This window comes from Ziziphus jujuba, chromosome 12, assembly GCF_031755915.1.
Source record: "Ziziphus jujuba cultivar Dongzao chromosome 12, ASM3175591v1".
Classification (NCBI taxonomy): Eukaryota; Viridiplantae; Streptophyta; class Magnoliopsida; order Rosales; family Rhamnaceae; genus Ziziphus; species Ziziphus jujuba.
Window position 1 is genome coordinate 791,302 of NC_083390.1, and position 13,412 is coordinate 804,713.

The following is a 13,412-nucleotide window of genomic DNA, read 5'->3' on the forward strand; positions in this document are numbered from 1 at the left end:
CGATGGTTTCATTGGTAATTACCACTTGTGCAAAAATGTGAACCCGTATGTCTTAAGATTTAGTTGGAAATTATTATTATCAAGTTAGGGTGGAAAAATAGGGTATGATTAAATCGTTGACGTCAGTTCCAATTATGTAATTCATTTTGCAGCCCATCGATGCTCCAAAAGAATGGATCTTTCAGGATGCCGATATATTTAAAGTTAGGGCACATTCATTTGGGAATCCAATAGAAGTGAACAAAGTAATTACAAGTGTCCTCACAAGTGAGCAGCTAGAAAAGTATAGACAAACATGTTTTGGACACTTAATTGACATGAAGAACCTCAGGTTCTCTGGTCAGGTAGTTCATCACCTGCTTTGCAGACGAGTTGTTTCCAACAATTCAGAAGTACTAGAGTTTAACTTCAACGGATCTAGAGTGCAGTTTACGAAGTGGGAATTCGCATTCATTAGTGGCTTAAAGTTTTGTAGGTACCCTTCCATGTATGATATGCAAATTTCCAAAGGAAAGGAGCTGCTAATGAAGTTGCTAGATGACAGGACTGACTTGAAACCGCCCGAACTGGAACGAATATTCAAGGGTACACTTTTTGTGGATGATTGGGATGCTGTAAGAATTGCGTTACTATATTTCTTAGTTCATGGTGTACTCGGAATGGATCCGAGGGTTCAAATAAATAGAAAATTCATTGATTTGGTTGCTGATATCGAGGTATTTAATTCCTACCCTTGGGGCATTCTGAGCTACAAGGAGATGATCAACTCATTCCACAATGCATTCTAGCATAGAAGACATGCAGTAAAGAATAAATCACAGTCATATGATCTAAAAGGTTTTCCATTGGCGTTTTAGGTACGGTAATATATTTAATACATGTAGCGTTTACGTAAAAATTATATTTAATAACCTATAATTTATATTTTGTAGTTGTAGGGGTTTGAAGCAATCCCTGATTTTGGTAACCAATTTGGCGAGCGGCGGGAAACCCGTTGTCCAAGGATCCTTGGATGGCATGCTACAAGTCAACCGAACCATATTGCTGTCCATAATTGGTTCACCTCAAATAGCAATGTAAGGCAATTTTTTTTTTTTTTGACTACATGGTACAACTACATTCAAGTTACATTACCAAAGTTAGTTTCCAAATTTTTTTTTTTCCTTTCTTCATTTCATGTAGTATGTTGTGCATTGGAGGTTAGATGCTACCGATGAGGAGAAGACTATGGATTACTGGCGAACAATAGCAGTGAACATACATGAAGTTCACTATACGGCACCACCATTTGTAGCACCAATAGCCACCGTTGGCTCTAAAGATGCGTCCAAAGCTGAGGAGCATTCTAGTGGCCCTCCAGATGCTAATTTCAGGGTATGCAATTGTTACTTGCATGCAAATTTGTATTTCATATGTTGTACTAATATATGTTGACTTATGTTTTGGATATTGATATTGATTAGCTTGCTTGCTTGGAGGCAAAATTTGATGAATTAAATAAAAAGATGGCATCGTTAAGGAAGATGCTTAGTTTTTTTATTGACCAACAAAAACATCAGGTATCATTTAGACAACTTAGTATACTTTAGTGTTTCAGCATTATTAAATTATATATTGTAATTCAGCAATTATTTGTTGTTAGGGTTTGGGAACTACAAAATAACTATTGTGTTTTGCAGGCTAAACATCATATGCATAGCCATTCACCATCATCTTCGGTGCGACCATCATCCCTTGTGGCACCGTCATTTGGAGAGCAAGGCGAAGAATTTGATGCACCCATAGACGGTTCCAATGGTAGGAAGGAGGATGATGATTGTACTACACCGTTTGAGCCTATCGTAACTGGAGGACCCTATGTGGAGGATTCCTGGGCTTTGGTGCCATATCGGCCTTTGCATTTGGGGTGGAATATCGGTGCTTCAGCTGATAGTCCACATCTTGACCAATCAGCTGAGATTGAGGTGGAAGATGGGATGCATAACGTTGGTGATACAAGCCGATTCGGTAGAGTTTACCACCAGTCACATCACATCATCTCTCCTTACACCGACCCGTGTAAGAAGAAGGTCAAATTTAATCTTAATCGACATATTGATGCATCGAAGGAGAGGGCGTTCGATGAAGGGGATAGGGTGGCACCGAAGGAAGCAACCGTGTGTACATCTTATATGACGGTGGGGAAGAAATTTTTTGCTAAGCTACTTACATCTAAAGGATGGTTAACTTCTGATGTAAGTTATATACTTTATTTTCATGTAAAATCATTGTGTTCCTATGTTTGGAATGATGTTTTATTTATCACCTCGCACTTGTTATTTATTTCCTTTAATGTGGTTTTGCAGCAAATTGACACTATTTTGTATTTCATACGAAAAAGGTGGTTTGAGAATGAGAAGATGTTCACCCACACCTGTGCCATATTAGACGTGTTATTTTGGGTAAGATGATGGGATGTTACTGCGTTGCTTAACGTTATATTGATGATATTTTATACTGTATCTATTTCATTATTTGGCAGTCATCCATCAAAGGGCGTTATCCCATATAGGGGGCATCTCCTAACACATATTTATGTGATCGACCCTTCGTAGCTCTGTGCATGGAAAGTCACCCAAACCTAGCGTGCCGTGGCAGAGATGTGATTATGTAAGTCCCTACATATATTTAAAAAATTCTCACTAAGTTTCCCATTTTGTGGATAATGAGGTTATGTTCTAATTTGCAGGTGTACATCCCTATCGACAATGGAGGCGTCCATTGGTTAGTAGCATGTGTGGACTTGAAGGCCCGGCATATTGATTTATACGATCCAAATATGAGAAACAAATATGTCCAGAATAAAGAGTTGAACAATGCGGAATGCCTTACGTATATGCTGCCTTACCTATTGAGGGATGGGGGATATTACAAGAAGAATCCGGACGTGCCTCCCACTTTAGAGCCATTCACGATGACCATGATCAAAGATGCACCCCGCCAAGATAATGGGTATGAATGTGTTGTCATTTCAAACCACTTCTATTGCTGCTGTTTTATTGTGGTTACATGTGGAAATACACGTGGTTGGTTTTCATTAATGCTAATCATTAATGCTATTCTGCAGGGGTGATTGTGGCATCTACGCTTTGAAATTTATTGAATACAAGAGTAGTGAGGAGAATCTTTCATTTGGCCCGAAAGACATTAGGTTTTTTAGAAAAAAATATACTATTGATTTGTACTTTAATAAACTTTCAATGTAGATCGTATGTTTAATGTTATGACACCCTATACTAATGTTATCTTAATATGCTGAACCTATCTTTAGTAATGATAAACGTTGAAAAAAAAAAAAAAGAGAAAAGAAGACCCTCGGTTGTGATAAAAATTAAAGCAAAGATTATTACTGATGGTGCATCGATAATTCCCGATTCACCATCGGTAATTACCGATACGCTTTCAGTAATATCAATTAACATTTTTTTTTTCTCCAAATACTCAGCTAATGGGTGTTTCCGGCAACAACATTCAAATTATACATTCATCAATGCCCCCAAACAGAAAAAACCCCAAATGTTCTGAAAACGTTCTCCAATTGGCAAAAATATTTAATTACCGTAGGTTTCATCAGTAATTACTGAAACCCCAATGGTAATCACATTTTACCAATGTTATGGCCCCCACAAGTCCCCTAACGTGTGTTAAATGAAAACAAATGCAAAATATGGATTATTAAATGATCCTAATGAGAGAAAAGATCAAAATTTCTTAAAAAGTTCTGAAATTGGCAAAAAAAATATGATGACTGTAGACCTTCGGTAATTACCGATGCAACCTACAGTAATCAATTTATACTCTCTGGAAAAATTACCGTAGATTTCATCGATAATTACCGAAACCCCTATGGTAATCACATTTTACCCATTTTTTGGACCCCACAAGTCCCCTGATGTGTGTTAAATGAAAAAACATGCAAAATATGGATTATTAAATGATCCTAATGAGAGAAAAGCCTAAAATTTCTTAAAAAATTCTGAAATTGGAAAAAAAAAATACAACGACTGTAGACCTTCAGTAAGTACCGATGAAACCTACGGTAATCAGTTTATACTCTCTGGAAAAACTACCGTAGATTTCATCAATAATTACCGAAACTGCAGTGGTAATCACATTTTACAAATTTTTTTGGCCCCCACAAGTACCCTAATGTGTGTTTAATGCGAAAACATGCAAAATCCAGATTCTTCAATGATCCTTAAGTAGAAAAAATCCAGCAGCTTGGAAAATTTTGACACTTTGATAACTTTTTTAGATCTTTTGGGATTTTTTCTCCTTACGATCAATGAAGAATCCATATTTTGCATGTCGTTCCATTCAACACACATTAGGGGATTTTTGGGGCCCAAAAAATAGATAAAATGTGATTACCATAGGGGTTTCGGTAATTACCGATGAAATCTATGATAATTTTTCCAGAGAGTATAAATTGATTACCGTAGGTTGCATCGGTAATTACCGAAGGTCTACAGTCATCGTATTTTTTTTGCCAATTTCAAAACTTTTTAAGAAATTTTCGGCTTTTCTCTCGTTAGGATAATTTAATAATCCATATTTTGCATGTTTTTTCATTTAACACACGTTAAGGGACTTGTGGGGCCTAAAAAATGGGTAAAATGTGATTACCATAGGGGTTTCAGTAATTACCGATGAAATCTAAGGTAATTTTTCCAGAGAGTATAAATTGATTACCATAGGTTGCATCGGTAATTACTGAAGGTCTGCAGTCATCGTAGTTTTTTTGCCAATTTCAGAACTTTTTAAGAAATTTTGATCTTTTCTCTCATTAGGATCATTTAATAATCCTTATTTTGCATTTTTTTTTCATTTAACACATGTTAGGGGACTTGTGGGGCCTAAAAAATTGGTAAAATGTGATTACCATTGGGGTTTCGGTAATTACCAATGAAACCTACGGTAATTTTTCCAGATAGTATAAGTTGGTTACCGAAGGTTTAATTGGTAATTATCAAAGGTATACAGTAATCATATTTATTGTGGCAATTTCATAACTTTTTAAGAAATTTTGGGCTTTTCTCTCATTAGGATCATTTAAAAATCCATATTTTGCATGTTTTTGCATTTAACACACGTTAGGGGACTTGTGGGGCCCAAAAAATTGGTAAAATGTGATTACCATTGGGGTTTCGGTAATTATCAATGAAACCTACAGTAATTTTTCCAGATAGTATAAGTTGGTTATCGAAGGTTTAATCGGTAATTACCGAAGGTATATAGTAATCATATTTATTTTGCCAATTTCATAACTTTTTAAGAAATTTTGGGCTTTTCTCAAATTAGGATCAATTAATAATCCATGTTTTGCATGTTTTTGCATTTGACGCACGTTAGGGGACTTGTGGGGCCCAAAAGATTGGTAAACTGTGATTACCATTAGGGTTTTTGTAATTACCGATGAAACCTACGGTAATTTTTCGAGAGAGTATATGTTGGTTACCGAAGGTTTAATCGGTAATTACCGAAGGTATATAATAATCGTATTTTTTTTCCAATTTGAGAAATTTTTCAGAGATTTTGGGGTTTTCTCTCCTTACAATCATGTAACCATCCATATTTTGCATGTTCTTGCATTTAAAACACATTAGGGGACTGGTGGGGGCCATAACATTCGTAAAATGTGATTACCACTGGGGTTTCGGTAATTACCGATGAAACCTACGGTAATTTTTCCAGAGAGTATAAGTTGGTTACCGAAGGTTTAATCGGTAATTATCGAAGGTATATAGTAATCGTATTTTTTTTTTCCAATTTGAGAAACTTTTCAGAAATTTTTGGGTTTTCTCTCCTTATGATCATGTAAGCATCCATATTTTGCATGTTCTTGCATTTAACACAGATTAGGGGACTGGTGGGGGCCATAACATTCGTAAAATGTGATTACCACTGGGTTTCGGTAATTACCAATGAAACATACGGTAATGTTTGAAGCAAAAACAAATTGAACGTTTTCACTTATTAATGCCGTTTGATCTCTTACTTTGTCAAAAGTTATCATTAATAATGCAACATTTAGCATGTTATTGGTTGGAACACACATGATTGAAGTTGTCGGATGGAATTGTGGTGATTCTTTTATGACGGTGTACAAATGTCAATTACTGACAATGCATCGGTCATTACCATTGGGCAGTAATATCATCCGTGCAACAGTAAGAAACCTACAAACAACTGAACCAAAAACTGAACACAGAATGATATGTTATCAAAACAATACGATAGATGAATTTGACAACAAAAGAACACATAAAGCCAACGTCTATTATGCTAAAACACATGTTATGCGGTTGAGCAACTAATTGCATTCCTGACTACATTGCATACACATGTATACCGCATAACATGGCCCCATTGTCTTAATATAGCGTCGCGCGATTGATGGGCCTTCAGTTTAATGGTGCTGTTGGTTGGTAGTGTTATCAAGAGGTATGGCGGTGAAGCATGATTGGCTGCTGTGACCAATCTGTTTGCACCTCCCGCATCTATATTGATGACGCTCCTCTCCTTGAGATTGAATCCTCTTCTTTCTCGGTCTTCCTGACTGTTTACCAATTTGAGGTGGAAGTACAACCTAGTTTATGACATCATTTGAAGCATGCCACTGACATTTATCTTCAAGTGGATATATGGTTTCTGAATATGCGTCACGGAATGAGTCAACTGAGTAATGCACCGAGCAAAGGATATATGGAGAAATATGTCGATGCTTACATGCTGCAATTGCATGGACACAAGGAAATCCATCAATGTCAAATTCCTTGCATGAGCACGTCTTATTTTCTAAGTTAACAACTCCAACAAACATGCCATGGCCAATAACTTGAAACTCATATAAGTTCATTGGAATAACACGTAAGCCTTTGCCATTATTTGAGCGCTCTTGCATGATATTTTCCAACAAATTAGTAATAGGAATTTGCATTGCAGCTGCGTTAGTTCAACGTTCATACCACCAGTTTTGCAAAACATCACGAATGTGATCTAGTAATGGCAAAACAGGTTTATCCCTAGCATCAATAACCACAGAGTTCATGGTCTCTGCGATGTTAGTTGTCATTATGTTGTATCTATTGCCTGAAAAATGTGATCTAGCCCATTTTGCAGGACTTGCATCCTTGAGATATTGTACAACTTCAATACTAACCCCTTCTAAAAGCTGCATGACCTTATCAAAATCCTCAACAATATATGCTTTAGCTGCATCATTAAAAGTTGATATAATCGCATTGACTTTACCTTTTAACTTCTTAGCACGTAAATTTGTACCAAGATGATATGTGCAGTGGCCATGGTGATTATTAGGGAAAACTGTACGTATCGCTTTTGCAATGCTTTTGTGTCTATCCGATATAAAAGCTATATTCGAATCATTCCCAAACGCTTCTTTAAAGCTCTCAAAAAACCATGTGTAAGCCTCATCCGTCTCCCTAGGGCCTATTCCATAAGCAAGTGGATAAATTTGATTGTTCCCATCCAAACATGATGCAATATATAACAAACCTCTATAACTATTCTTCAGTGTAGTTCCATCAACAGCTACGACTCTCTGCATATGCTGAAACCCTCTAATGCTAGCTCCAAGTGCCATGAAAAAATATAAAAATCTGTTTTGATCATCAGTTTCAAATCGAGTAAACGTGCCAGGATTTTTGCTTTTCAAAACATGACTCCATAAAGGAAGTTTTGCATATGAATCTTCTGGCGTGCCCCACAAACCTGATAGTGCAACTTCCTTAGTAGCCCATGCTTTGTTGTAGCTTATGTTTACTCCGTAATTAGAGTGAATGTCATGCACGATATCTCGAGGTTTGTATTGCCTTGAAATCCCATCAAATGTTGGCTGGATGATGTCTCCGATAACTGAACTTGTTGCTTGACGATAATCCCTTTTCATGATATTTAAAGAGCAAATATGCTCATCCTTGAAGGCCCTAATCATGAAGGCCTCTGTATTATCACCATGTAGTTTGGTAGCACGCATTCGCCATATGTAATTGTCGTTTGCACATACAACCTCATATCGGACTCTATCTGACTTCTTGACCTTGAATTCCAAATTTCTTCTTAGTGCATAAAGACTAAGCTTCTTCTGTAGCGCATTCTTACTCGTAAAAAGTTGGTTTATTCGAATGATTTCATGGGCATTGACAGATGAGAAACGACGGTTAACCCTAAGTTCAGCCATGGATACAGTACAATCCTGTCGAACGTCCAAATGGTTTTTGGTACAAGGAGAGGCAAGCACATCATCATTCACATTATCAATTGGACTATTACCGTAAGGAGACTCACCATGTCGACTATCACTAGTTGAAAGTCCCAAATGCTGGGTCCAACAAATGTCATGTAACCCATCTTCACTACGATCAGTGTTGACCTCAACCTTAAATTGTTCATCTTGATCATAATCATGTCCATGATATTCATTCATATCATTAATGTCAAAGCACTCATTATCATGATCATGTTCCACAGATTGCACATTGTTTTCACAAATTTGATTTTCGGAGAATCCAGGTTGAGTTTGCGGCACATGAAGTTCGGTCACTGGGGACTGAATGTCAGCATCAGAGGTACAAGTAGCTGTCTCGGGAACTGTAGATAGCGGGGCAATAGTCATATATCCTGAACTTGTAGTTATCCTATTCGCAACACACATCCAACAGTATTAATACTCTGTGGAACCTTGGGTAACACATCAACAATAAGTGGAGATCTATCTTAAGGTCTGTGTGAACTATACTCTTCTATAAAACGTTGTAGGTCTTCATCATTTTCCACAACGTACGGCTCACATGACAAACACACATGGTATATGAACTTGAAGATTAATTGATGTTGTGTAGAATCCAAGTTGAGAGCGTTGTAGACAACATCTTCAAGTTCGGCCAACGTACAATTCCTTTTGATACGTATAATCTTCATTCTTTGACGTTGGTATCTCCAAGTACCTTCAGAATATACACTCCATGTTCCATCATAGAACAGTAAAACTGAAATTTGTGACATTGAGCACAAAGGGTTTACCAATTCAAAACATACTAAGTATCTTCTTGTCACAAGCTTGTGGTAATTCGTGAGGTCGTATGACTAAATATAATTGCAATCGTAGAATCTTTGCTGGAAGGTTTAACTATAATCTTGAAGCAAAAGTAATGAAAAAATACAAATGCATTTTCAGTAAATGAGTACAGAAAATAAGCCAAACAATTATGTTATTAACGCCTAGTAGAATAGCATTTTAAATGCAAATGAGTAGAATAGCATTTTAAATACAAATAAAAATGCATTTTCAGTAAATGAGTAAAGATAAAATACAAATGCATTTTCTGTAAATGAGGACAAATGCATTTTAAATGTTGCATATTAACACCTAGTAGAATAGCTACTATTGACAAACATAGTAGATCAAGTATATTAAGATGTCAAATTTGTCGCACATGTGCTAAATCATAACATAACGTTAGCTTGAATGGATGCAATGTTGACAATGTGGTGTTCTGTGGATTATTTTGTTAAACATTATAAATATAGTTACATTTAGCATGTCATTCATTTACAATAACATTAGAGAAGTGGACAAATTCGATTATCCAATCGGTTTGCTTTTAGAAAATGGAAAAATTAAATATTCTGATGGAACCGCCGTTAAATTTTCCAACAAGCAAGTGTTTCATAATTATTGATGGACCGTATGTAACAAACAAAGGTTGTAATTTTCAAATGGAAATTTCCGAACCATTTATGGATTGTTTTACATAAAATAGCACCAACATAGAACTTGCACTATATATCATGTCAAAACGTGACAAACAATGAATCCAATATAAGGGAAAAATGTATACATATCTGTACATATATATATATATATATATATGTATATATATACACATACCAAAAAATCTTTAACTCTGATCCGAAAAAACGTACAATTTAATTACACCTTTTGAAGTGTATGGGCTCCACAATGAAGAATTTCAGTCTTGTTGTTATCATAAAAGGTTGGGGGTATGCAGGGAGAGTGAACTGAACTGAATGTAGTATTGTGTTTTCTGCAATGGTTCGTCAGTGCGAAGAAAGGCTGAAAGGTACGTAACCAACAAAAGAGAAAGAGAGAGGAAGACACACAGGATTCATTTAATGTGGCAGCAGGGAGAGTAAGAGAGAGGGATAGAAGTTAATGAGGGTAGATGAGAAATGAGAGACGGTAAAAAAATTTGTTTTAATATTTTCCACTTTATTCGACAGTTAATGAGAAATGAGGGTAGATGAGAAATGGGAAACTGTTACATTTATTTTACACTTTCATATTCATTTATTTAAATATTTTCCACAAGTGCACAATTAATTCCCTCCTAACAACTCTTGTTTGGACATACTACCATGGAGCCATATTTTAAAAGTGATTGGAAGAAGCTTGCAAGCTGGAAATAGTCTACAATCTAAAACTAACTACATTTCAATGCATACCATTCAAACAAGTTCAAATGGTCAGAAACTAGAGAGCCAATATTTGAGAACTCAATTACCATCCATTTAAATTCTCATCCTTCTTATTTATTGCTTTTCCACATATCAAATAATATGGAGAATTTAATAATGAAATTGGATCCTTACACATCATCTTGACACGAGAATCATGTAAAAAAACTAAAAACAAAATCTGAATTAGCAAGAAGAAATTGTACAAGTGTTTTATGAATAAAAACTAGAGAATATTACAGCTCCTACAAAAGCCTCTGTTGGTATCAATCCCGAATTGACCCAATGTTCCCCATCAATGTCAAAATCTCGAACACCAACTGGCACCACAATTGGTATAATGCCAAACTTTAGTGATAGCATTAAAAGCATACGGGGCACCTCCACTAAAACGGAAATCGATTTGATATCTGGATGAAATCAAACGAAATATCTGCAGTTAGTTACAATATTTAGCATACAAGTTTCAAAGAAAATAATTAAATACCTAGAGTATCCATAAAGAAGTATAAAGGTTCAAATCTAACAATTGAGGCAATAGCTCATACCCAGTAATATCCCTTGCTCTCTATGAATTGTATAGAACCAAAATCCAATCTCATAGACTGATCTGCTGAAGGATGCCCAAATCTCCAAAACAGTAAAAAAAAGAAGAATGTGAAAATTTTTTCCATCAAATTCTTTTGCTACTTCCTTGTCAACCTCTGCCAACCTTCCAAAGTGTAGTATCAAATTCATCCACTAGTAATCTAACAAGTACAAAACATGTAGCAGAGAACAAACTACACATCACAGATGCAACAAATCAAACAAAACATCAACATGATCAACATTCAACAATGCTTTGGAATGCCAATAACCAAAAATTAATAAAAATAAATAAATAACAAACAGTAGAAGAATAAGAAAAAGCAAAACATTACATAACACAACTACGGTAATAAAAAGATAAGCAATGGCACCAGGCAACTAAGTACAGCAAAGACATACATTAAATAAGTATCACATGCAACTACGTAAAGTAATAAATTAAATAACTATCACATGCAAAACCGTGACTAATAAACAGTCAAAGTTTTACCCTTATTTTGCAAGAGCTGATTTGTTCTATCTATGGAGAAACCACAAACATTACTTAAATTTAATACCATATAGCTACCATTTTTAAAGCTATCAAGGAAAAGATTCATACAAATCTAAAAGAGCCAAGTATCCATTCAAAACAATGTACACCTAAATGCAGATAAAAAAATTGCCACTACAGTATGCATCACATTTGCAATACCAAATGCAAATTATCAAACACGCAGTAACCTTGAAGGCAACAGATTTTGCATCATAATTAGATGCATAACCATAAGCAACTAACCATCATTACTTAATCAATTTTTCATACCAACCATAAATTTCCAATAAATGGACAACATAATTCTAAATTTCATAAAATGTTTTAGAGCCTTTAGCATATATGTTGAAACATTCCTTACATAATTGCCAATGAAGAGTTCACATTAATATTCAATTTCATTTCTGCCTTATCATTTTCCAAATAGACCTTTCAACAAAATAACTAACAAATCTTGGGTTCTTATTCAACACATATTCCGCTCGTTAGCCTAAAGCCACTCAAAAAAATGATTACATAACCTCCTGCACCTTGATGTCAATGGAATAAGGTAAGTCGTAAGTCTCAATAGCTCCAAAATTGTCCATGACCCTCCAAATAGAAGTTTGAAACATCCATCTTTCAAACTAACTATTCAAAGGGCAATCTTTTGCTTTATGGAGTTGGGGAACCGTATTACAAACCCCCAACTTTAACTAATTCAGCCATCAAGCTCAAGAGGAAAAAAGGAACTCTTGTCCTAATAAAGTTAAAATTACTTTTACATATATATATATATATAATGAACAACAGACAACAAACAACAAAAACCAAATGCAACCCCTAAATCATCATAGGAGATGCTTTTGATGAGTGAGAAATAAGAGATACGAGAATCTAAACCTTTTGGTCGTTGTCTTCTCTCTTGAGATAGAAGAAGAACTCCGTGTAAAGTGAACAGAAGACCCAATTCCAGAAACTCCAACGGTTTCATTCACATAAAGCGATTTACAATAAGGATTTTCTGTTTCCTTCAACATAAAAATAGAGGGAAAACCTCGCAGGACTCTGACTGACAGGCAAACCAATCCAAAGCTTTTGCACTGGAAGGCACAGCGACCTGTAGAAATCCTCACAGAATCACATATGAAATGAAAACCAAAAAAAATGACATAGTATCAAAATAGCAAAGTCTTACGGAATTTTCCAGTACCTGAAATCGAAAGAACCCATTGGAGGTAGAAGGAGGATTCAGCTTCAACTTCCCCACAGCATCTTTGATACTCTCTAATCCCTTCTCAAGCGTCAATGCCGAGGGTAGAGTATGTGTAATGCAAGTCTCCACCATAAAATCCCCATCCTCCATTCCCGAATCCTTGCCGATTTCCATTATCAGACCGTCAAATCGCACACCGAACACTACCTAAAACAAAAATTACAAAAGCATAAGGAAAACAATTACAGAAATAGCAAAAACAAAAAAACATAACCCTAATTTCGATTCCAACTTATCCCAAAAGCAATTAGAAAAAAAAAAAAAAAAAAAAAAAAAAAAAAAAAAAAAACACACCCCACAAATATTTTTAAAAAACCCTAGAAACCACTCAAATCGAAAAGTCAAAGGAAAAATGAAGCAAACAGACCAGGCATTTTATCAGAGAGGCCAAGTGAAACAGCAAGCTTAGGCATCTGCTTCCACCATGCAGTACCACCCTTGAGCTTCGTATACGAATACACATCCTCCTTCTTCACAATATCCTAATTTCGA